This window comes from Macaca thibetana, chromosome 9 (genome assembly GCF_024542745.1).
Source record: "Macaca thibetana thibetana isolate TM-01 chromosome 9, ASM2454274v1, whole genome shotgun sequence".
NCBI classification, from domain to species: domain Eukaryota; kingdom Metazoa; phylum Chordata; class Mammalia; order Primates; family Cercopithecidae; genus Macaca; species Macaca thibetana.
The window spans coordinates 43,581,281-43,602,754 of NC_065586.1; the positions used below are offsets into that span (position 1 = coordinate 43,581,281).

Genomic DNA, 21,474 nt, shown 5'->3' on the forward strand with positions numbered 1-21,474 from the left:
GGTGGGTGATGCAACTCTGAAATCCCATTTTACAGTCTACTTCCTTGAACTACTCCTGGCCTTATTTCTCTTAGGTCATGTTTCCTGGGAAGCAGACTCTCAGGCAGAGGAAGTTCATTGGGAAGTGCTTTTGGTAACACTACAGTGTGGAAGGGAGGTAAACTGGACCAGGCAGAGGGAGAAAGTTCCATTGGAATGCAGTTACAAGAAAGGCAGAGGCAGGGCCTGGGAAATCCTGCAGGTCATCTTGTGTGAAAAGAAAATAAAAATTTCAGGACCCCAAACTCACTATGTCAAAGGGAAAAGTTAGGCTTGGGAACTGAGTCATGCAAAACTGCCTCCCATTTCCTAAATGGGTAGCTGCAAAGATAGAAGCCACACACCTCCCCAGGGGCCTCCTCACAGTTCGCTTACAAGGAAATTCCTGTGGGCCCAAGATCTTTACCCTAAAACCAACTTCTGTTGAATTTCACTCGGACAATTTAACCAACAGCCTATCTTCACAGGTATAGGACAGACAGGACTTGTGCTCATCCCTCTGCCCACCTGAGACAAATGCATATTTTACTGCATCTTTTACTCTATATTTCCTTTATTTTATGTAAAAAATGCAGATTCACTGAGCACAAGACCAGTGCATAGTTGACTTCCTCTACTCCCTCTTTTCACATGTGCAATGTGGATTCTATGAAGGCTGATCAAAGCCTGGCAAGAATGTAATCATTTGCCTCTTTCATCTACCCTCTCCTTTTTCTCTTTCCTCTTTCCTCTACTGCCTGCTCATTTCTCTATTGAAGCCTCCAAACCATCTTTGTAAAAAACATGGATCGCAGATGTTCCTGTGATTTTTGTTCTTTTTCCCAGGCACATCCTCGACCTTGGTAAAATAAACTTCTGAATTGATTGAGACTGACTTCAGTCATTTTCTTTGATTTACATGAGGAATCCTGCCTACCATGCTACCTCTCTGTTCAGGTCAGGCCTGGACCCCTACCTTCATGGCCCCCAAGCCCAGACATAACAGCAGGTGGGAGAGTCAGGAAACCCTGGTAAGGAACACTCTTGGGCTTCCTTGAGAGGGTGCAGGGGCACAGAACGGGGGATAGGGGCAGGCAGCCAGCTGGGTGGAGGATTTAGACCTGCGCCCATGTGCCCAGACTGACAAGCTACTCCAGGGGCCCTGACATGGCTTCTTGATGCCTCCTAGGACTTGAACCAGAAGTGAGGGGTTGATGGGGACTGGGAACAGGAGCAGTAGTGGAAGAATACATTCTCCAAAATCCTCTCAGCAGTTTTCCCGGCCATATGTGGACATGAACAGGGATCCTCTCAAACTCATCTGCCCAGTGCACCCATTTCTGTAACAAATATCTTTTAATACTTCCTAAACACACACACACACACACACACACACACACACACACACACACACACAGTTTTTCCAAAGTCAGTATAATGCCTTCACTGAATAAAACGAAAGTGATTTATAATAAAAGAATATTGGCCAGGTGCGGTGGCTCACACCTGTAATCCTAGCACTTTGGGAGGCCGAGTCCGGTAGATCATGAGGTCAGGTGTTCAAGAACCAGCCTGACCAACATGGTGAAACACCATCTCTACTACAAATACAAAAAAATGAACTTTGGGTGTGGTGGTGGGTGCCTGTGAAATCTACCAGCTAGCCGGGCAGGTGGCGGGCGCCTGTAGTCCCAGCTACTCGGGAGGCTGAGGCAGGAGAATGGCTGCTTGAATCCGGCCAGTGAGGCAGAGCGAGACTCCGTCTCAAAAAAAAAAAAAAAAAAAAATGACTGGGTGTGGTGGTGGGTGTTGCAGTGAGCTGAGATCATGCAGTGAGCTGAGATCATGCCACTGCACTCCAGCCTGGGCGACAGAGCAAGCCTCCGTCTGAAAAAAAAAAAAAAAAAAAAAAAAAATTCATTTCAACATGTAAGTGTTCGGGTAGGCCTGGCCTTGAAGACAAAGTTAATAGTAAGATGTTTGTACCTGTGTGTAGGGTCAACATGAGTGCGGCCATGTCTGGTATAACACATTGCGTCAGTGTCGGATGCAGACTGTCACAGTATGCCATACTAGAGACGTGAACACTAAGAGGGGTGTTTCCATCTGGGATGTGGTTTTAAAAGTGCTGCCAGTCCCAGTTTACCTCATTCCACACAGTAGTTGCATTTCTAGAAAAATGCCTTGCATAGAAAACTGTGCAAAAAGGACTTTATGTTACATGGAGTTCAGGTTTAGGCCCAAATAATCATACAAACATCTCTCTCTTGCATGAATGTCTGGGAAAGCATTTGAAAGTCCTGTGGGATATAAGACAACTCTTTCTGCATCTTGCACATGGAGAAAGTTAGAATTTCTCACCCCATCCACTAAATGACTATGGTGCTGTCTCATCCATATGTCCACTGTTCCCCTTCACAAGGACCATGACATTAAGGGCTACCCAGAGAATGGGCATCCTGTGTGTGGCCCTCTCCTCACTTTTTCTGGAAGGCCTAGAAAACAGAAACAGTTCCTGCAGAATTTATTAAAAAGATACACCCAAATGGAGATTCCACCAACTTGCAAATTGCTACGGGTGGAGGAGCTTTCTACGGCCTCCTTTCTGCTGTCCTCACACTTCTGCTAAAGCACATCACTTGCTGGTGACACGTTCATTATTTACTCATCTCAGGCTCAAGAGCAAAGCAGCCAGGCTGGTCTCCACTCACTCATTCATTTTAATTAAACCCTCTAATTTTATTTATGCTGCCACAAACTGATTAACAATTTGCCAGCAGAGAGCAGGAAGTCTTAAAAAGCACCTTGAAGAATCTGTGGGTCTCAAAACACAAACCTCACAGAAATGAGGTGGGCTGTGGGTGGGGGCTCCTGCAGGCTGGAGTAGGCAAGTTGTTGAAGCTTCACCACTTCCTACAACCTTGGAACAGCTTCTGGGTCTGAGATCTGGGGTCACCAGGAGCTGATGGATGGAGAGATTATCTCTTTGTCTGACATCCCTGAAGCTGTGGGAGAAGGGATGGGGCTGGCGTGGTATCCTGTGTCCCTGGAGGACTGAGATTGTGGGTAGGGGCAGCAGAGATCTCAATTTCCCCAATCAGTGGGAGAAATGGACATTGATCCAGCCAATTACAAAACAGTTTGGTTGAGTATTGAGGCAGAGTTGAGCCTTGGGTGTTGGGAAAGATTAGAAAAGGGCTGGAATTTGAGTTAAATCATGGAGGACTCCTAGAATATCACCAGACTGACTAGCTGGAGAGGATATGAGCAAAGACTCAGACATTCATCCTTCCATTCTCCAAAGGCCAGGCATGTCACTAGTTCCAAATATTAGGGAGAGAAAAAGGAATGAGAGACTGTAACAGGCTGAATTGGGGAATTTTAATCCAGTAATGTGCAAAGGTGATTTCCTCCCCTCCATGCCCCCACAATAACCACTACTATCAATTTTGCCTTTTCAGATTCTTTTTCTGATCCTGAAAGTGGGACGGAAAGAAAACTTGGTCTCTTGCCCAATAAGTTTGTCTAGTATTCTGATACATGGTTAAAACCTTTGACCCCTTTCAGTCAAATACTTAGTTTACTTGGATGTGATGATCCTCCGCCCTGGTCTTCAGCAGTGAGCTGCTGGCAGAGGAGATCACGTGGCTTGCTCTTCCACAAGTCTCTCTCTCCTCCTTCTCCTCTGTTCCCTGCCCCAGCCATACAGAATTCAGGGAGGCATGAGGAGAGTCTCATGTAGGGAGCACTGGCTGGTGGAGGAAGCTGCCATTGCTGACTCATTCCTGTATCTCCTCTGGATGCTGGTGATCTGTGCGGTCTTTAAAGTCTTGAGGATCTGCTTGCTCCCTGGTGATTGTGCAGTAACCCGCTGGCTGCCCCAGTGCTTTTGTGCACTTGGACATCAGAACTCCAGCCTTTGGACTCCAGGACTTATGGCAGTGGCCTCCTGAGTTTTCAGGCCTTTGGACTCAGACTGAGAGTTAAACCATTGGCTTCCCAGGTTCTCAGGCTTTAGGATTTAGATCTATCCCAGGGTCTTCAGCTTGCAGATGGTCTGTTGCGTGACTTCTTAGCCTCCATAATCACATGAACCCATTCCCCTAGTAAATCCCTTCTCATACATCTCTATCTCTATCCCTAGCTCTGTCTCTATCATCTCTATCACTATGTCTATCTCTATGTCTCTATTTCTATCTCTATCTCAGCTATCTCTATCTCTATCCCTGCCCATATCCCTCCCCTTATCCCTAACTTTATTTCTATCTATCTCTACCTATCTCTATCATCTCTGTCTCTATGTCATCTCTATCTATCTCTATCTCCATCTTTCTCTCTCTATCTCTATCCTATTGGTTCCATCTTTCTAGAGAACCCTGACTAATACAGATTATATGATTACATTTTCTTTCTGCAGATTTTATCTGGAATTAGATATCCTGAAAACATGTCCATGCCCTCAGGTTATTCTTTACTGTTGCTACATTCTTATTTATGTTCACACTTGCAGCCAGATTCCTCTGATATGAATAATAGATCAGCAATAACTTTTCCTCTTGTGTTCAGAATCATTACCATTTCCTTCAAAATCTCTTTCATGTATAACTGCACATATTAATCACAATGCTGGTTATTAATGATAAAATTACATTGAAACAGTGGAGCTGCTGAAATTAAGGTACTCTGAGATCAGCCCATGTCTTCTTCTAAAGTTTGAGCAGAACTTTGCTCATCTATCTTTTAGGTCAGCTTTGAAGAGTAAGATGATTGTTGGAGATTATCAAAATGACTCTAAAAGATTACCAAAAAAACAATGCCCAAATTAAGCAGGGAGGATCTTGACAAAAAGTCAGGGCAGAGACAAAGTTGGACAGAATATATGAAATAATGAGAAAAAGAGTAAAAAAGGCACAGAACACCATGGTAGATGTGGGACTAAAAAGTTAGTGAACTGTTCCTCATTCCTACCTTTCACCCTCCCACTATACACATGCACACACACACACACACACACGATTCAACGGAATCATATATATATTTTTTACTAATGAAAAACTGTATTTACTTAGAAGCATTCAGAATGTCAACAAAACTGAAACCACCTTTGCAAAATTATGACAGTAAGAGAAATCTGATATAGCTGACTCCATCTTGCTTCTAAGATATCATTGTTCATTCCTAGGTGTAGGACAAGCTAACTTTGGGAGGAATTTAGTTTATGGTTTAGCTGATAATAGCCCTTCCCAAAACTAAACTGTCTTTGTAAAACTAACAAAAGGCCACAAGATTAGTACTGTGAGAGTGGCCTGAATCTTGCTAAGATGTAGGCATAGTTAAACAATTACCACCATTGTTCTGGAGGTCACAAGATTTGTAACTTCCTCAATTACTCCTGTAAATAACATCACTATTTTAGAATCTAAGATTGGCTTTTTGAGATGTCTTTTCAGACTTTTGCATTTCTCATGACCAGATGGCTCCATCCAGACCTGCCACTCAAGACAACTAGTCCTGCCGCCCCCGCCAGAAGCAGACTCAGCACATGAGGACCATTTTCCCACATCCGTATGATTACATTCCCAACCAATCAGTAGGACCCAGTCTCTAGTCCCCCACCTGCCAAACTATCTTTAAAAAACTCTAGCCTCCAAATTTTGAGGGAGGTTGATTTGAGTAATAATAAAACTCTGGTCTCCTGTTTAGCTGGGTCTACATGTATTAAACTCTTTCTCTATTGCAATTCCCCTGTCTTGTTAAACTGGCTTCGTCTGGATAGCAGGCAAGAAGAACCCATTGGCAGTTACAAATTAGCAGCAACTTCTCCTTCTTTTTTCTTTTTTTTGCTATTACAGAGTGTTATTCAGTTAACAAACAATTATTTCATACAAGCCACATTGGAGTAAACTGAAGATGAAGAAACCATCATTCCTATATGTAACTGATTTGTGCTGTGCACCAAAAAGAACCTGCTTTAAATTTTCATGCCAATTTACAACCTCCATACTGTACCAGGCAAGGTTAGAGTCTATTGAAAATACCATCAAGGCTCTCTAAAGACAAATTTGGTAGTGTGTCGGCTATACAAACAAAAGGCACTGTATAGTTTAAATACAAATCTTATGCATTTCAATTGTTTTCCTTAAAATAAGTGAGTTGTATAGAGAGGGGTTAAATGCTTTATAGACAAGAAAAAAAACCGGGCTAGAACCAATTTATTCATCATCATCATTTTCATCTTCTGTATTCCTCCTTCTCTTCATCTCCTTCTATTTTCTTACTTTCTTCAGCCTTGATGACTCCCTTTTTGACAGGCTTTCCTTTAGCTTGGTATGCAGTAATTTCCTTTTTGTATTTTTCCTTCAGCTTCTCAGCCTTCTTTTCCTAAGGCTGCTTGTTATCTGCAGCAGTATCATTATTTCTGAGAAAATAAAAATAGCTTACAGCATTCTGAGCTATGTGAAGTATGCAAAATTTATTCATTCCACAGAGACATAAGTATGGGACTTCAGTCATGTCCTCTACACCCATGCCCGAGGGCAATTGTTTAGAGACACCTTGTTCCTGACTATATGCCTCACCCGTTATCTTCCTGTTCCTGGAATTTGAATTATCTTCATGTTCCTACACACAGAACAATATCTAGACAATCAATAGCTTATGTCATTTTAATGTAAATTCTTGGTAAACAACTTAAGAAGCTCCTCTTCTTTTCCCTTAAAAACCTACTTTTAACAGAATGTATATCCAAGGCAACTTGAATCTGTGCTCCCAGGTTGCAGTCCTCAAGGCTGGCCCAAATAAACTCTCTACTTATATTAATTTTGCCTCAGCCACTTCCTTTCAAGCCAACTCCACTTCTCTCCAAGCTTCTTTGCAACATCCCCAAAGGATAGTCCAGGTGTTTTCCTTTGACTCTGGGGTGATGGAATAGAATAAGAAAAATTCCTGAGGATTCCTCTTGTGCACACTGAAATTCCTGAAGTTATTATTTGTTTCTCCTTTAGGAGGAAGATAGGTTTTCATTTCTCTCTTTTTTCTTTCTTTCTTTCTTTCTTTCTTTCTTTCTTTCTTTTTTTTTTTTTTTTTTTTTTTTGAGATGGAGTCTCACTCTGTCACCCAGGCTGGAGTGCAGTGGTGTGATCTCGGCTCACTGCAACCTCTGCCCTCTGAGTTCAAGTGATTCTCCTGCCTCAGCCTCCAAAGTAGCTGGGATTACAGGCTCCTGCCACTGCGCCTGGCTAATTTTTTGTATTTTTAGTACAGACGGGGTTTCACCATCTTGGCCAGGCTGGTCTTGAACTCCTGAACTCGTGATCCACCCGCCTTGGCCTCCCAACATGCTGGCATTACAGGTGTAAGCCACCGTGCGTAGCCTTCATTTCTCTTTTATAATAGACCTTGTCTGCTTTTTGCATGTCTTCAGATTTTTCCTTTCCCTTTTAGCAGATACGGACTTCCGCATCTCTGATCACTTCTTAGTAAACTCCGAGAATCTGACTGAAGCATCTGGGTGCTTCTTCTGCTCCTCCAGGCAAGCTTGCACAAAGAATGCATATGATAACAAATTTGCTGCTCAACTTCTTAGGGTCTCCTTTGTCCATGTTTAGTTATTTTTCCTCCCAGTGCCCATCTGGCTCTCACTTGTCCTGGCTTATTCTCTATGGAGCTCCATGTATTGCAATCAAAACTGCCTCTGCAAAAATCGTAACGGAGACAATTACTACGAGAAAGAGATCTGACCTAACTGATTCCATCTTGCTTCTAACATCCAAGAGGTCCTTGTTCATTCCTGAGTGTAGGCTAAACTAATTTTGGGAGAAACTTAGTTTATGGTTTAGCTTTGAAACAAAGATGATAATAGCCCTTTCCCAAAACAAACCCCCTTCCTGCCTGCGGACTAGAGTGCCTTTGCGGGACTAACAAATTAGCTGCAAGATTAGAAATTATGGTTTAGGAGTCATCCAGCTAGAGGCTGCAAGATTCTAAACCTCCCCAGATTGCTCCTGGGGATAACATCACTATTGTAAAACCTGAGATCAGTTCTTGAGATATTTTGCTGTACTCAATGAATAAGCTGGAACCACCCAGATTGATAAACTGGCTAATCTGGTCTTGTGGCCCACACTCAGGAACTGACTCAGCACAAGAGGACAGCTTCAACTCACTGTGATTTTATCTCTGACCTGCCCAATCAGAACTCATGACTCATTGGGCCCCTACCCACCAAATTATCCTTAAAAACTCCCATCCCCAGCCAGGCACAGTGGCTCATGCCTATAATCCCAGCACTTTGGGAGGACCAGGTGGGCAGATCACTGGAGCCCAGGAGTTCAAGACCAGCCTGGCCAATGTGGTGGAACCCTGTCTCTCCTAAAGATACAAAAATTAGCTAGGCTTGGTGGTGCTCACCTGTAATCCCAGCTACTTAGGAGGCTGAGGCACCAGAATTGCTTGAACCTGGGAGACGGAGGTTGCAGTGAACTGAAATCACAACACCGCACTCCAGCCTGGGCAACAGAGAGAGACTGTGTCTCAAAAAAACAAACAAAACAAAGGAAAACAAAACAAAACTCTGATCTCCAAATTCTTAGGGAGACTGATTTGAGTAATAATAAAATTCCAGTCTCCTGCACAGCCAGCTCTGCATGAATTACCCTTTCTCTATTGCAGCTCCTCTGTCTTTATAAATTGGCTCTTTATAATAGGCAGCAGGCAAGGTGAATCCGTTGGGTGGTTATGTCAGAGGTGTTTAAACCAGAGCAACTCCATCTTGTATAGGGTCTGGGTAAAATAAGGCTAAGACCTACTGGGCTGCATTCCTAGGAGGTTAGGCATTTGTAATTACAGGATGAAACAGGAGGTCGGCATGAGACACAGGTCACAAAGACCTTGGTGATAAAAGGATGCAGTAAAGAAGCCAGCCAAAACCCACCAAAACCAAGATGGCAGTGAAGTGACCTCTGGTCATCCTCATTGCTCATTATATACTAATTATAATGCATTAGCATGCTAAGAGACACTCCCACAAGCACTATGACAGTTTATAAATGCCATGGCAACATCAGGAAGTTACCCTATATGGTCTAAAAAGGGGAGGAACCCTCAGTTCTGAGAACTGCCCACCCCTTTCCCAGAAAACTCATGAATAATCCACTCCTTTTTAAGCATATCATCAAGAAATAACCATAAAAATGGGAAACCCCTAGGGCTGCACTTCTTATGGAGTAACCATTCTTTATTCCTTTACTTTTTTAATAAACTTGCTTATACTTTACTCTATGGATTTGCCTCAAATTTTTTCTTGCACAAGATCCAGGAACCCTCTCTTGAGGTCTGGATTGACATCCCTTTCTGGCAACATCTTCCTGGTGAACCGCAAAGGGACTACACTGAGGAGACCCTGACCCAAAGGAAATAGACTGCAGCACCAATTGGCTAACTTTGGGTACATGGTGGGGTACATTTTACTCAGGTAAAGGATGAGATTGGGTTAAAGGCCTCTTTTAAGAAAAGGCAAGGATGCTTGACTGAACTTGGGTTTGAAGCTCAACTTAGGAAGGTTAGAGTCCTTCCTAAGATTTAGGGGGTTAGAGTCCCCTGTCAGTGAAGTCCTTCTTGGTTAAAAATGGATTTGGTACTGCAGGATATTAACTATTATTCTCTCTGGATTAATATGTCTTGCACTCTTTGCTGATGGCTGTGGGTGACAGAATTAAGCATGTACAGGACCATGGGACATAGGGAGCTTTTTCCTCCCCAAAGGGGGACAACTGAGAGCTGATGGGCATGCTGGAAAAGATCCGCTTGTGACTGACAGGCGGCCATCTGAACTTCTGGTTCAGTGTCACTGCAATGGGTGGGTCTTTCTCTGTGGATCTTTCTCCATGAGTTCTTTGCCTTCCCTACTCTACTGCAGGCAATGCTTTTCTCCCTTCCCTTTCCTCTCTTTCTGTGCAAACTGGTTGTAGGAATGGTGAAAAGGATCACCATCTCTTGCATTATCTCTTGCAATTTTACTTAATGAGAAAAAGGATTTCTGAGGCTAGTCTTAAGCTGTAGTGAATCTGATGTATTTTGTGCTATAAATTTGTCTTTCTGTATCATTCTGTCATAAAGAAGAGTACCTTAGGAGAGAACATGGGCTTAGGATCCCATGAAACCACTGTTCAAGACACTCCAGCAAACTGGTCAGTAACAAGCTTTGCTGCAGGTCCCCGAAACAATGAAACTGGATGAGGTTTCCCTCTTATCTTGTTCTACATTCTTGGGAGCTTGATCTTGTAACCGTGGGGAAGTAGTTTCTCTTTTTCCACCATCCAGAGAATAGGAATTTTGGAATTCACGTCATAGCCCTAAAAATTGTCTTGAGCAGTTAAAAGTTTTTGCAAGCTAAAAACTGGCTGCTTCCAGGCTCCTTCTGGGAAGAGTAATGGAAACTGCCCAGTGTTGTAGCTTAGTGGCTAAGGCTTTGTCTTTTCACAATGGGGGCCCGGGTTCAGGGTTCAAATCCTGGCCCAGGGAATGAGTACTTTTTGGTTCCTATCTATGTGAATGTTGCCATTTGTTGATTCTCTGCCCCTCCATGAACAACTTCTGACTTTCTTCTTGAATTTTCCTTTCTCTGAGCTACATTTGGAGATTTTAGATTTTGTAAAAACTGCTAACCATCTCTTTGAAAAAAACCTGTTGACTTGTGGTTAAGTTATAACCTTAGTTAAGGCTTACTGGTTTTGCCTGTGAGGTTACTGTTGGTAAAATTCAAAAGCCAGAAATATTGGCCATTTGGCCTGGGTGAGATCAGTAACAAGAAATTTAAAAGGACATTTTAAAAAGAGTGCTATGGTTAAACGTTAGCTTAATTAAAAGTAGATAGCCAAGCTCTACATATATTTAAAAAGGCTTTTGTTTCGTCTCTTCTTGGAATATGTTTTTCTGGAAAAAAAGCTTTTTTTTCCTTCTCAGTTTTACTCCATTTTGTCTTCTTGCCACTCTTGATGCACACATGAGAGGACCTAAGAATTTCTAGCAGCATGGGACACCTTGGGAAAAACAGAGGAGGTGCCACACACCTCATTGTGGGAAAAATCTCTGTTTTCCTCATAAAACCCCAGGAACTGAAAGTGGATAGATCCCTCTCAAAATCTAAGACTCTGTTCTCTTTTGCATTGCATTATTTGATGTTTTTGACTGTTGGGGGTATGAGAAATTTACACTATGAGAGAAATTTAGTGTACAATAACTAGGGAGGAAATGTACTTTTAGGGATGGCTAATGACAGTTATGGGGGGGATACTCAACTGTTTGCACGTTTGGATCAGAGAAGCATGCTCTTGGCCCCCTGGAAGGTATGGAAATATCCCCACTCACCACTCAGAGATAAGACTCCCATGGGAAATGGGCTGATTTCCTCTTTTTGGGATCCAGGATCTGGTATAAAAATGGGACCCTCAATTTTGGGGAATCTGTTTCACTTTCCAGCTGTGCCTGCTTATTAGGCCCTAGAAATTGCATACTTTAAAGAGAAACTTAAAAGCTGGCAAATGAAAAATCTTACAACTACTAGATCTGTCTGTCTATTTAAATGTGTTGTATGTGTGATGTGTATAAATGAAAGAGCTTTGATTAATTGGCTTAAAAATAATAAGAACTTAAATCAATCAAGCCATCAAGCAATCTTTATTTCCCAAAGATTATTTGATTACTTGGTTTAATCTTTGGGAAATAGAGACAGCTTTACAGATTATTGGTAAAATTAAGACATTTCATCTAAATTACACTGGTTGCTGAATGCTTTAAGGTCAACTGCTTCTTTTACTTTTAAAAATTGTTCTAGTACCTGCTTTGGAGCCATTAGATTCTAAGTAAGGCCTGAGGGCATGTAGAATTAGCCATGCCTCCCGGTTATGCTAGAAAGAGTCAGACCTTATCTACACTTTTGTCTGGTGTCTTAAGCTCCAAAGCTGGTACAAAATTAGAACCACTTACTTACCAGGTTTTTCACCAAAAGTAAAAGTTGCTAAGAGTTAATATTGTAACACGTAATTAAGACGACCAGAAATATACTAGGCATGGTGGCTTATGCCTGTAATCCCAGCACTTTGAGAAGCTGAGGTGGAAAGATCACTTGAGCTCATGAGTTCCAGATTAGCCTGGGCAACATAGCTAAACCCTGTCTTTATAAAAAGTACAAAAAGTACTGGGCATGGTGGTGATGTCTGTAGCCCCAGCTACTCAGGATGCTGAGGTGGGAGCACAGCTTAAACCCAGGAGGTGGAGGTTGCATTGAGCTGAAATTGTGTTGCTGCACTCCAGCCTGGGTAATAGAACCAGACCTTGCCTCAAAAAGAAAAAAAAAAAAAAAAAAAGGACTACTAGGGAAATAGTTTTACAAGCAAGGTATGTAAGGAAAGTGAAATGTATTTTTGGTAAAATATTATAAGAAGGCATGGGAATGTGGACTTTTTCTTTTGGCCTAGTTCACAGGGTTAAAGGATTGGTTTAAGTTAGATAGGATAAAGTTGAAGGTTTGAGCAAGTGGTGGAAGGTTTGTGAAAAATGCATATTGTAAAAGAAATTCTGTGATGAACATATTGGCTAAAGTTGAAGGGGTATTATTCAGTTTTTTCATAAATTGAACATTGGAATAAAAACACAACAGGTTTTTCTTAGAGCATTTATCTACTCTTTAACAAAAATTTGTAAAGGGTTATAAAAGATTTATGAGAATCTTACCTTATGGTCAGACATTAAAATTGGATAGATTCATCTTTAAGGTTTTATTAAGAATTTGGTTTAACATCAATAATGCACTAATCCCATGGTGAAATTTGGCTTATTTGGTATAAAAATCATACAGAAAGCACTGTCAAATATGAAATGGTGTTTGGCTTTCTTTGGGCTGTATTTTTATAAATATTTATTTGTATCTGTTCCAAAATTATGAGAAGCTCCTATAATTCTTTTTTCTTTTTCTTTCTTTCTTTTTTTTTTTTTGACAGAGTCTTGCTCTGTCACCCAAGCTGGAGTATAGTGGCGTGATTTCGGCTCACTGCAACCTCCACTTCCTGGGTTCATGCCATTCTCCTGCCTTAGCTTCCCGAGGAGCTGGAACTACAGGCACCCACCACCATGCCTGGCTAATTTGTTTTTTGTGTTTTTTTTTGTATTTTTAGTAGAGATGGGGGTTTCATTGTGTTAGCCAGGATGGTCTTGATCTCCTGACTTTGTGATCTGCCTGCCTCGGCCTCCCAAAGTGTTGGGATTACAGGTGTGAGCCACTGCGCCCAGCCAAGAAACTCCTATAATTCTTATATGACTTAGTGTATATTGTTAATAATTATAATTATGAAAAGTCTTTGTATGCACAGAAGTAACCAAAATTCCTGGTCAATTGTGACTTTAATAGTGGCTGTCCTAAGACTTTTTGTCATCCACAGATAAGTGTTATCTTGTATTGATTCTCTTCAAAAGGTGATTTATAATCAACTACAGGACTTTGACAGGTGCTCTTAAATGCAGGTTTCTGATAACTTAGGAGATTGTGACATTAGAATAGAGGAAAAAACATTCAGGACTCTCATGGAGAGCTGAAATATTCATGACTATCAAGCAGAACAGGAGTCAACTGCATGGAGTAAACTAATAGAAGCCTAAAGTAATCTTTTTGCCTTTTTTTCTCAAAGTGTGCTGATCCTTTGTTTTGTTTTTCACAGTCAAGAAAACTTTTATTTACAACTTGTAGCAGCTGAGTACACCTATAAACAAAATTTGAAGCATATTTCTCTCTACCCGATTTCTCCAGAATTTGGAAACTATTTGTGAGTATTCTTATGGCAATATGGTTATTTGCATAAGTGCAATAAGAATCTGTTTTCTTTTACAACAGGACACAATTGGAGGAACTGGTTATTTTACCAAGCCTTTGACTGGAATGGCATGCTTTCAAATATAAACAAACTGCTTTAAGGAATCAAACTTGACTTACAGAGACAATAAAAACCCCTTGGGAAAACTGGCCTCATACCTTATCTACATAGTCCTTATACAGGGTTCTTGGCCTGTGATAAGTAAAGAATGCAACTTTCTCATAGGCCCAGGAACCCCAATATCTTGGGACCTCAGGAGGAGAGGAATTTACCTAACTTATAGGTATTTGATGGCAGCAACCCATGGCTGGGCTCAGTTTTTAAAAAAGGCTTATTTAAAATTCCTTATAGAAGAAATATCCATCAAATCCAATTACAAACATACACACACACACACACACACACACACACACACACAAAAAAAACCCTATGTGAAAAATAATTATTCTTGCTGCACTCTTTACAAAGAATCAGGCCAAGTATAAAACTAAATTTATTTAGTTGGAAGCAAATCAGTCTTACCATGATTTGTGTTTAATAAAAGTGGGAACCTGAAGAGAGAAAAAAGTTATGTTCCAACTATGGTACACCTGTTATTAGATTCTAGTCTCATCAGTTATTTTTAAGTTTTTTTTTTTTTTTTCTTGCAATTTAGACTAACCCTACTTATTCCTGCCAACTAACCAGTGATCTCTGGCTGCTGCTCAGAAAAAAATAACAGAAATGGGTAATGTAAAAATCTGGATCAATATTCTAATTCCGATCATGTATTGGAACATATAGCATGTACAGCAACTTCATATCAGCTTGACCAGTTCCAACCATTGCCAAGTTCATGGAAAGCCTTCTAATTTAGTTTACTTGGGATAGTTTTACTTATTTTGCTTTACCATTGTGGAATATATTGCTGTTGTACTCTGTGTGGGAGTGCAGGATAAGCTTACTCAATGTTTTATTAAATTGAATACTTTTTAATCTTCTGGATATCACCTTTTGCCCTCAAGAGTTATGAATGGCCCTCACCATAGTGATGACTTCTGAGTGTGCTTCTCTCTACCCTGAATACAAGAGACCACAATAGTTAGGTAGGAATAGCATAGCCGTGATTCAGCCTGAAGAAGTTACAGCAGATGGATCTTCATCCCTCTACTACCCTTTGGATTAGGGGTTCCCTTGTAAAAGGGAAGGGAGAAATATGTCAGAGGCATTTGAACCAGAGCAACTCCATCTTGAATTGGGGCTGGGTGAAATAAGGCTGAGACCTACTGAGCTGTATTCCCAAGAGGGCAGGCATTCTAAGTCACAGGATGAGATAGGAGGTTGGCACAAGATACAGGTGACAAAGACCTTGCTGATTAAACAGTTTGCAGTAAAGAAGTTGGCCAAAACCCACCAAAACCAAGATGGCAATGAAAGTGATATCTGGTCATCTTCACTGTTCCTTATATGCTAATTATAATGCATTAGCATGCTAAGAGACACTCCTATCAGCACATGACAGTTTACAAATGCCATGGCAATGTCAGGAAGTTACCCTATGTGGTTTAAAAAATGGGAAGAACCCTCAGTTCTGGGAATTATCCACCTCTTTCCTAGAAAACTCATGAATAATCTACCCCTTGTTTAGCACATAATCAAGAAATAACTATAAGTATTCTCAGTCAAGCAGCCCAAGTTGCTGTTCTGCCTATGGAGTAGCCATTCTTTATTCCTTTACTCTCCTAATAAACTTGCTTTCACTTTACTGTATGGACTTGCCCGGAATTCTTTCTTGCTCAAGGGTTAAGAACTGTCTCTTGGCATCTGGATCAGGAACCCCTTCTGGTAACAGTTCACAATGGATGCTTTTTATACATTCATTGCTTTTAAGATTGCATGTTCATTTATTTAACATACATTTAACATGTTTTTCTAGCGGTTGCCAACACAATTCTAAATAATATGCTTTTACTTCTTTTTTGATGTATAATTTTTACAAAGTATTTATTGTGCTTCCGGTACATCTAATTTTTTTCATGAGTTTTTCCCCATTTATGAGGATCAGAGAACCAAACTGGTTTTGTTGCACTGCCATTATCCAGAAGTTTTGAAAAGTGAGAGTCAACTCAAACCTCTGTTCTGTAGGGTCAGTGGTTCCTTACACTGAACACTAAATGTGAATAAAGGCACAAGGATGAATATGGTCATAGTTAAACAAGTTAACATTAGTAAAGCACTCAAGACAATGAAACCACCTTTGCAAAAATTATATCAGTTAGAAAATTATGACAGGGAAAGAGGTCTGAGCTAACACCTCACCCCCAACCCCCATCTTGCCTTTCCCGTAATTATTTCTAAGCTACTGGGGCCAGCTAAGTTTGAGAAACATTTAGGCTGTAGTTTACATGATAACAGACCTTGTCTGAAACTCAACTGTTTTTGTAAAGCTAATGGGAAGCCATCAGGCTGTGGGGGAGGAGAGGAGCCTGAGTCCTGCTAAGTCGCAGATATGAACGATTGTCAGTCGTTATTCTGGAGGTTATAAGATGCTCAACTTTCCCAATTACTCCTGCAAATAACACCACTGATATGGTTTGGCTGTGTCCCCACCCAAATCTCATTCTGAATTGTGGTTTCCATAATCCCTATGTGTTGTGGGAGGAACCTGGTGGGAGGTAACTGAATCGTGGGGGTGATTACCTCCATGCTGTTCTAATAGTGAGTGAGTTCTCACGATATCTGATGGTTTTATAAGGGGCTTTCCCCTCCTTCACTCTACACATCTCTTTGCTGCCACCATGTGAAGTAGGACATGTTTGCTTCCCCTGCCACCATGATTGTAAGTTTCCTGAGGCCTCCCCAGCCATGCTTAACTGTGAGTCAATTAAAACTCTTTCCTTTATAAATCACCCAGTCTTGGGTATGTCTTTATTAGTAGCATGAGAGTGGACTAATACAACCACTATTTGTAGCTTTTTGAGATATCTTTCCAGGTTTTTTGCATGTCTGACAACCATAGCTCCACCTGGACTGCCAACCCCACTCCCACAGCCCCACCTAGAAGTGATTCAGCCTGCAGGAGGACAGCTTTGACTCCCCCTATGATTTCATCTCAGCCTCAACCAATCAGCAGCAAGCAACTGTTACCTGGCCACCCCCACCCCTTCCTCCAAGCTGCATTTGAAAAACTCCCAGCCTATGAGCTTCAGACTTTGGATCAGACGATCTGAGTATGCCCTTCATCTCCCACTTGGCATGGTGGGCCTTGTGTCTATTAAGCTCCTTTTCTACCACAATGCTATGGTCTTTCTTTATGCAGTGGGCAGCAAAAACCCCTTGGGTGGGGTGTTTAAAATAATGCCTAGCTTAGAGTAAGGGCTAGAAAATGGTAGGGAAAATGGATTAAAATCCAAATCAATAACTACTATAATGACATTAGAAATATTGGTTTGGGAGTACACAGGAGATGCAAGAGCCAGTTGCTGTCAGAAGGTAGGGGAAAGCTTCAGAAAAGATAAACTTTTTCTGAGTTTGGAATGGGTAAGAGAATTCTAAGCAGAAGGACCTGCTTGTAAGATCATGTAAGATCACAGAAGTGACAGAATAACAAGTAGGGGTATGTGGGAAAAGATTAATAATTGCCCCTCCTTCAAAGTTCCAGTTTATAGTTTGTTCATTTCTGTGGTATAAATACTCCTACCATGGCTGATTTCAAGCTATTAATGTGAAGTCAACAAAGCAGAGTTGGTGCTACGGGCTAAACTGGGTGCCCCCCAAATTCATATGTTGAATCCCTAACCTTCAATGTGACTATTTGGAGACAGGGTCTTCAGGCAGTAACTCCGGTTAAATGAGATCATAAGGGTGAGTCCCTAATCCAATAGGGCTGATACTTTAGAAGAAAGGGAAGAGAGAGAGCCCTCTCTCTCCCCCATGTAAGGACACAGTGAGAAGGTAACCATCTGCAAGCCATGAGGAGAGCTTTCCCTAAATGAGCTAAATCTGCCTGCATTTGATCTTGGACTTCCCAGTCTCTAGAACTATGAGAAATAAATGCCTGTTGTTTAAGCTGCCCAGTCTATGGCATTTGTTATGGCAGCCTGAGAGAAGACAGCTGGAAAGAGGTGAACAGTATGCTTACTAGGCCATAGGAGCCAATTGCAGCACATCCTTCCTGGGAGAAGAGTAAGTAGTTCCCTAAATCCTGAGCATAGGCACCCAGGGAGTGAAGGACACAAATGATGCAGAAAAATTAGATGGGGCAGGAGAATAAAAGGGGTTGGACGACTTGCTAAATAACTTGGGACCTCGTTTAACTAAATTCCCTCATTTAAGACCCTATCTTCAAATACAGCCACATTCTGAGGTCCTGGGGTGGGGGTGGGGGGTTAGGACTTCAGCATGAGTTTTGGGGAGGGGACACAATTCGGCCCTTAATAGCTCCAGTTGTATCACCCTGAGTTGTTTTCCTGAACCTTGCCCACGTCTTTGTAAATAATAACTCTCAACTTCCCCTATTGAGTGGATCATCTTTTTCCTGTCCAAATTCTGATATAGGAAGGGTCTCCAAAATAGTACACTGCAAAGGGAACCTCAGTCTCAAAAGTTGGGAACCACTATATATCTGCTTTTACTTTCAAGCATTGAAACTAATGTCAATCAACTGCCCTTCTATTCTTAATATTTTATCCAAGAAATCACCAAATTCTTTCTTCTTTAAAAAAAACAAGTTACAGGCTGGGTGTGTTGGCTCACGCCTGTAATCCCAGCACTGTGGGAGGCCGGTGGAGTTTGAGGACAGCTTGGTTAACATGGCGAAGCCCTGTCTCTACTAAAAATACAAAAATTAGCTGGGCATGGTGGCGGGCGCGTGTAATCTCAGCTACTCAAGAGGCTGAGGCAGGAGAATCACTTGAACCTGGGAGGCAGAGGTTGCAGTGGGCCAAGATCGCGCCATTGTACTCCATCCTGGGCGACAAGAGCAAAACTCCGTCTCAAAAACAAAAACAAAAAACAAACAAAAAAACCCACTACCACCAACAAAAACAAGTTACATTGTGGGTTGGGGCCGCTTTCCGACCCCACTTCCCTATTGTCCGACTTCAGGCTTCCAAGTGAGGACGGCACTTCCCAGGCAGTGACCCGCAGTCACTGCGCTCCCAGAGGACATCCTGCCTCGGGGCCCTGGAACGTCCACCTTCTCCTAGCGCCGATCCTGAGCTGAGAAGCTCTGTCTGGTACAGCCACCATGCATCGTGGGCTGCTTCTTTCCCCAGGCGAAGCTCAACTTCTTCCCTTTGTTCTGAACCTCTGTGTGGACATCTTTTTTCAAACGCTCCACGGTAAAATCCTTGCCTGCCTCGAAACCCTGCCTACCTCTGAGATCTGAGGATGGATACTAAACGCTGGATGTAATGCAATGTACACATGTAAGCAGGCTCTGTAGGCACTCACTGCGCCCAGGTGGGCGCGTGGCGGAGGGGGAAGAGAGAAGCAGACCGCTTTCTATCCTTCCCGTGTTAAGTTGTGCCAGATGACAGGAGAGGTCACAGCCTGGGGCTAACTCCCCTGCCCAAGCGGACTTTCTCTGCAGGGTTCAAGGTTAATTATGAGGATTTACATTCGCATGGCACACCCGCATCCCCCTCTACGTGGAAATATGTCTTAACTTTCATAACTGCCTTACTAGCAGGGTATTTTTCGCTAGGGGCGAAGCGTCCTCCGCAAGCCGCCCAGCTGACATGCAGCAGAGACAGCGTTCTGGCCCTGCTCACAAGCAAGGACAAAGGCGCGGCTGAGCGCTTCCCTCCAAACCACGTGGTCTTGCCCGTGCTTAAAAACAAGCGCTGAGCCAGGCGCATGCGCCGCGAGCCACCTCGCGCCAGCCCGAGTCGGAGTCCCTGTTAGGGGCGGTGTCTACGGTTGAGCTGAGGGCGCAGGCGCCACGGCCCGTCTAGCCGGGTTCCCGGGCGGCTGGCGGCGGCGGCAGCGCCAGTGGCAGCGGCAGAGTCTCCGTTTCCGTGTGGGCGGCCACGCAGCCCTGGGTGAGTGTTCGGGGGGCCCGGCCCAATGTCGGGCAGTGGATGTCGGGGCGCGGCTCAGGCTCCTCGGGCGGCCGCGGTCCCGCGCCTTGGCCTCGCGGTGGTGATTGAGCCTGTCAGCTAGGGCTGTTTGTAGCGGTCTTAGGACCAGGCGCCCGCTTCCGGCCGCCTAGCCTGAGACCGGAAGTAGCGCCGCGGAGCTTTCACCTGAGGCGGCCCGAGTCCCTGGCTGACCAGAAACTCAGCTACTTCTCCGACTTTGTGTAAGGCCCCTGCGCGCTGGGTCAGCTGGGCCCTTTTTGATCTCGATTAAAATGCTGGAGCTGTTATTTTAAAGAGAGTCGGGCTAGATGTACGTCCGAGGTTTTGGGCGTTGATAGAGTCAAGTTAGTAGAGTGTGGGCGGATGGGACAGGCCGCCTGTAAATGCTGCTGTTACGTGACTTCCACGCAGCGTCTTCACTGTTGTCATCCTGTGACAGGCTGCCCTTGCTTTTCTCCTCCACTTTTCCCATCATATTCTTGTTGCTCTGTCTCCTCCAATCCGTTATCCGCACAGTTGTGCAAGTGGTCTCTGGCATAAAGTAGGTCATGCCATCATCACCCTACTTAACAGTTTTCAGAGTCATTCCATTGCACTGGGAGTGGAATCCATGCTCGTGTTTTCCCAGGCCTTGTGTGATCTGGCCCTTGCCTGTCCTCTCTCAGAACTGTGCCTGTGTCCGACCAACTGTCCAAACCAGACCCAGCTCTCCCCTGGCTGCGGGAGCCCCAGTGCTGGGGGAAGGACGATGAAGATACTAGCGTCCCAGATGATTAAGCCTTAGAAGATACTCTGCAAGACTTAGGCCATGAATGGAGCCCTTCTTGGCTCTTCTTAACTCAAAGTCAAAAATAAAGTAAAATATTCGGTGTTCTAGCCTTCTTCCTTTTTCACAAATGCATCAGCTCTTTCTAGTGATAAAAGTTACACACGTTGTTGGGAGGCCGAGGTAGGTGGATCACCTGAGGTCAGGAGTTCGAGACCAGCCTGACCAACATGGTGAAACCCTGTCTTTACTAAATACAAAAAATTAGCCGGGCGTGGTGGCACATGCCTGTAATCCCAGCTCTCGGGAGGCTGAGGCAGGAGAGTCGTTTGAACCCGGGAGGCAGAGGTTGCAGTGAGCCTGGCGGAGCCTGGCAGAGGTTGCCCTCCAGCCTGGGCAACAGGAGCGAAATTCTGTCTCAAAAACAAACAAAAAAAAAATTATACTCGTCGTTTCCTTGCAAGACGTTCACTTTACTTTCGATCTGACTGAGTCCTCAGATGTCACTTTATCAGAGAGGCCTCCTTGACCCCACATCTACCTCCATAATTTCAGTTTGGTTTCTCTCATTTTGTCAGAAAGCCTTGTACTTTCCTAACAGCAGTCACCACAATTATACTTGTATGTGTCTCAAAAGTTGGGAACCACTGTATATCTGCTTTTACTTTCAAGCGTTGAAACTAGTATCAGTCAACTGCCCTTCTATTTTTAATATTGTGTCCAAGAAATCGCTATTGTGTACGTGTGTGTGTGTGTGTGTATA

At 43.1% G+C, this 21,474-nt stretch overlaps 2 protein-coding genes across 6 annotated transcripts in view; one reads left to right on the forward strand and one right to left on the reverse strand.

Annotated features, from left to right (window-relative positions):
* LOC126963224 (mitochondrial import inner membrane translocase subunit Tim23) overlaps positions 1–21,474 on the reverse strand; it is a 901,060-nt gene that overhangs the window by 718,198 nt on the left and 161,388 nt on the right. The window lies entirely within an intron of this gene.
* LOC126963198 (DNA excision repair protein ERCC-6) overlaps positions 19,724–21,474 on the forward strand; it is an 84,823-nt gene continuing 83,072 nt past the window's right edge. For 2 of the 5 annotated variants that reach the window (XM_050805288.1, XM_050805286.1), the window contains exon 1: positions 19,751–19,906. The gene's annotated coding sequence lies outside the window, so the exon portion shown is untranslated. Of the gene's footprint in view, positions 19,907–20,122; positions 20,167–21,474 lie in introns of those variants that run through there. The other 3 variants (XM_050805285.1, XM_050805291.1, XM_050805287.1) reach the window with 3 other exon arrangements.